Source organism: Vombatus ursinus, unplaced genomic scaffold (assembly GCF_900497805.2).
Source record: "Vombatus ursinus unplaced genomic scaffold, bare-nosed wombat genome assembly UNPS02014175.1, whole genome shotgun sequence".
NCBI lineage: Eukaryota > Metazoa > Chordata > Mammalia > Diprotodontia > Vombatidae > Vombatus > Vombatus ursinus.
The window spans coordinates 500,350-505,523 of record NW_020953953.1 but is presented as its reverse complement, the minus strand read 5'-3'; positions in this window follow the sequence as shown (position 1 = coordinate 505,523).

Here is a 5,174-nt window from a genome sequence, read left to right as displayed (position 1 = left end):
TCTAATAGTTTGGAAACAATTTGATGTCAGCTTGAGAAATTGAAAGAATGTTTTGTACTTTGTCAGGAGGGCACAGTTTGATAAAATAACTGCATGAACACCAACACAATTGTAGTCCTGATCATGTCATTTTGGAATCAATGAAAAGAAATTTTAGAAAATACATGAATAATGGCTATCCTAAAGAAGTGATGTGCCAAAGCAGAATGTATTATAATTCAGGAGAATTAAAAAATGTTTGGAAGTCATGTTGTGGTCCCATACAAGGAAACAGAAAAAAATTATTTTGAAGAATTCACTAGGGAAATCATTATGCTTAATAATTTAATAGATAAATATTATAGATATTCATTGTATGTGCAGCAAATAGCAAAATATCTATTGTTCTTAATTGAATATAAGAAAAGTTGGATGTAACATTGAATATTATTATATGACAGTTAAAAAGAAGAACCTTTTTCTCAACAGTGTTTGGAATTTATGAAGAAGGATCATGTGATAGCTAATCAAAACTGATCAGTACAAAAAAGCAAGAAGACCACCTGAAATCAAAACAATAAGTAAAAGAAATGGCATTTGGAGAAAATATAGAGGGGGCAGCTAGGTGGTGCAGTGGATAAGCTCCGGCCTTGGGATCGGGAGGACCTGAGTTCAAATCCAGGCCTCAGACACATAACACTTACTAGCTGTGTGACCCTGGGCAAGTCACTTAACCCCGATATATATATATATAAAGTGCAATGATGAAAAGTCATCTAGTGCTGTGGAAGGAGTATAAATAGTCATAGTGTTTGAGTTCTAGTCTGAGGTATAGGGATATGGGTCAGATCACTTAGCCATTCTGGGCTGTGGAGGCAGGACACACAAGTCATGATGACCTCAGAGACTTTCCAAGGGATCTGGTGATTCCTGCTAGGTAGATAAGGAATTTCCTCCCACTTTCTTTGTTTGAATGATTTTGGGTCTTTCACTCGGCCATCCAAAGCTCATGGACTGAGTTGTGAAGTGTAATGAGAACCCTATCCAGACTGTGTCCTAGGTCTGTTGTGAAGATCCACTGTTATTGTAGATGAAGCTCTTTGTAAATGAAATCATATGGTAGATGTGAGGTAGTGACATTTTCAAGTGATTGAATCTGCCTCTTAAAGTTTGAAAAGTCTTTTTGACTGGGAAAATAGAACATAAATCAGTTTCCTTTCTGCCATTGGAGGGAAGATGATACATTTATCAGTGTGTGTTTGTGTAATATGTTTGGTTGTTTGTTCAGATGCAGTGACCAGGTTTGAAGTGAAGGTGACTACTACAAACCCAAGCATTTCTGTGGAAGAATCTGGCCGGCTATGAACCATGAATGATGGTCCTTATGACTTTAATTTGAAAGACAGCTGTGACTGGTATCAGGGTAGATAAAAATCCAAAGAATCCTTGTGAAATTAATGAAATTGGAAAGAGCTTCATGCAGTATTCAATCCATAATCACTGCAAGAAAATGACCCCAAGGAATGAATGTTTTCAGTACAGTAGATATAGGGAATGCTCTCCTGAACAGGGAGAACTTGTTCAGTTCCATGAGAAGCCTCCTGAAATGCAAATGTATCAAGGTAATGAAGAGAAAATGGCCTTCAGCTTGAGTTCAGACCTCACTGGTCATCAGAAAAGTTATACTGGCAAAAAGCTTTATATATGTAATGAAGGAAGAAAGGCCTTCAGCTGGAAATCTAAGATCATTAACTATCATAAAATTCACACTCGAAAAAAACCTTATGAATGTAATGAAGGTGGAACAACCTTAATTCATCAATCATCTTTTCCTTACCATCCTAGATTTCATACTGGAAGGAAAACACATGCATATAATCAATATGGGAAGGCTTTTTGTTTGAACTCAGATCTTGTTAGACATCAGAAGATTCATTCTGGAGAGAAACCTTATGAATGTAATAAATGTGGGAAAGCCTTCTGCTACAAATCAGTATTTATTGGCCATCAGAGAATTCACACTGGAGAGAAACCTTATGAATGTAGTCAATGTGGAAAGACTTTCCACCAGAACTGCCATCTTGTTGTACATCAAAGAATCCACACTGGAAAGAAACCTTATGAAAGTAATCAATGTGAGAAAACCTTCTGCTCCAGATCAAGCTTTTTACACCCCCAGAGAATTCACACTGGAGAGAAACCTTATGAATGTATTCAGTGTGAAAAGTCTTTCAGATACCTCTCCAGTCTTGCTAAATACCAGAGAATTCACATTGGAAAGAAACTTTATGAATGTAATCAATGTGGAATGACTTTCACAAACAACTCCAATCTTACTATCCATCAGAGAACCCACACTGGTGAGAAACCTTATGCGTGTAACCAATGTGGAAAGACTTTCCAAAAGAGCTCCCATCTTACTGCCCATCATAAAATCCACGCTGGAGAGAAACCTTATGAATGTAATCAGTGTGGAAAGACTTTCACTCAGAGCTCCAATCTTTCTGTACATCAGAGAATCCACAGGAAAGAGAATCCTTATGGACGTAATCAGTATGAAAATGCTTCCCCATAGAGGATTCTGGGAAGATGGCAGAGTAGGTCAGAAAATTCCAGGCTCTCAAGATTTCCCCCCACAAAACAGATGTGCCTCAGGGTGAATATTGAGCAGTAAGAATGAATAAGAGTAGGGACAGAACAGCAGGTCCTCCTGGGACAATTGAAGAACTGAAGAAAAGTCCCAGGTTGAGGTTTAGTCCCTGTGAAGAGTAAATGTCTGCAGGCTAGGTCCTAGGTCTGCTTAAACAAGAAGAGGCAAGCTCTGGGGTTAGCTGGGTTGGGAGGCTGGCTCTGCTCAGCCTGTAGGAATTTTTACACCCCCTGCCCCCCCCCTTCACACACACAGAGTGAGCAGAGTCAGGCTCTGAGCCAGAAGGTGGAGGGAACCTCTGCTGACCAGGAATACCAGACCACGTATTGCAGAGACGCAATGGGAACGAGAAGGTGAGAAGGAACCAGCTCACTCCCGGTGAATGAAGAAGCAGTGGGTCAGGGAGGCTGCTGGCTGTGGGCACTTACAGGAGGTTGGAGGTCTTGGTTCCAGTTCCAGGCCAGAGGGGAGAACCGAAGGAGGATCTGAGGCTAGAGGCACCATCCCCATACCCCAGGACTATAGGTGATTATAAAAACAAAGCTACGGCCTAAGACTAACATCCCACAGTATAGACCAATATTAGTTCCTAATGAATTAATGAGTTAGATATGAAAGAACACCTCAATAGATTAAAGGAACCACGAAGAGACATTTCTGAATAGTGAAAGAGTTCGTCACCAAACAAGAAACAAAGATCATAGAAAATGGTCAATTTTTATCACAAAACACTGAAAGTTTCTAAAATTTAAGGGGAAACAATTAATTGGGAAAAGATTTGCATCAAGCTTCCCTCATAAAGGCCTTGTGTCCAAGGTATATAAAAAGGAAATCCCGATTGCAGGCAGCTATGTAAAGAATGGCTGAACAAATTTTGACATATGAATGGTGGAACACAAATATGCTGTGAGATGACACATGGAAGCTTCAGTGAAGCCTTGGAAGAGTTATATGAGCTCCTGTAGACTGCAGGGAGTAGTAACTGGTGATAACCACAACATTGTGAAGGTCAACAGCTTTGGGAGACGTCACACCTCTGATTGTTGTAATGATCAGCAAAGGGAGTTACAAAGCCTATCTCTTGATGCAGAGCTGATGGATATAAAATGGACGCTGAAAAGTACGTTTTGGGAAATGGACAGTGTGGGAATTGATTTTGCTTGATGGTGCTTTCATTACCATTTTTTTCCCCAATTTTGAGTAGGACAGAATAGCAGTTTGAGGGGAACTAGTAATACGACTTTTCTCTCCCCTATCTTCACCCTCCAAAAAATAATAAAGGAAATGGATGGATTTTAATAATATAGGCAGTAGAACAGAAGGAAATCCAGAGGGAGTGAGGATAGCTTTGCAGGTGCGTGTTGAATGTTTTAATTACTGAAAAGGAAAATCGAGCTGGGCACTTAGAACTCGTTTCATGCGCAATCCTCTTTCAGTTTTATGGTGTGTATAAAATGTTCCTTTTTTCATATTTGTCGGTTTCAAAATAAAACATTTAAATACTGATGATTCCTTTTTTTTTTTTACCGGTTTTGAAGGCATGACAAGAAATGGCAAAATTATCTTAATACGACTTTCATCTTTTTAACGCCACCTGGCACGGCTTCGGGCGGCAGGACTTCGCAGGACCGCCCATCCTCTTGGCTCTCACCCATCGGCAATGGCCCCGGGTACACCTGGGTTTGCCTATAAATGGCTTTTCCAGGTAATATTTGGTGTATTTTGCACTCTGCAGTTTCTCGTCTACTGTGACCTTCCTTTGCTCTTTGATTTTGCTGCTGTTCACTTTTCAGGCCCCGTGAGAGGTTTCCGGGCAGAGATACTGGCCTGGCTCGCCATTTCCTTCTCCAGCTCATTTGACAGATGAGGAAACTGAGGCCCACGGTGACGGGGCTCGCCCAGGGTCCGGCTCCAAGGGTTGCTCCATCCGTTATTTAGTTAGAATTCTGCAGTTTAGGAGATAGCTTCCTTAGGTCAAGACACGTGCGCGAGCGGGTCTTCTGTTTCTTCCCAATGAGTGTGAATGCCACGTGCCTCCCCTCCCCCCACCCAGACAGAGCGCAGGGCGCCTGCGCTCCGGACCCTTCCACTCCCACCGGGGCCTGGGCGGCACATTTAGGGCCCCCAGGGTCTGGTGGGTGGGAGTGGGGCTGAGGAAGGCCAGCACGTGCGCGCTGACACCTTCAGCGCCTCCCTCCCCCACTGGCACTCGCCCAAGGGGACCCAAGAACAAGTCCCTTGAAGAATCTGCGCCTGCGCACCCTGAGATTCCCAGCATGCCCTGAGGGCTCTGGAGAGGCCACCTGAGGCATGAGTGACGTCACGGCGTTGGCATTTGGGAAATGGAGTTCACACTGGGGCGCTCCCCCCCGCACCTGGCGCCCACGTGCTGAGCCGCGAGGCCCCAGAGGGCGTCGGGTCCTTTCAGCTCGTTCCTTTAGAAGAGCACCAAGCGCTGCAGGGAGGGCCTGGGGAGCCGGGTGCGAGGCCCCTTCGGCCGCAGGAACGCCAGCTCTCACCTTCACTGGAGGCACACACCTCTCCT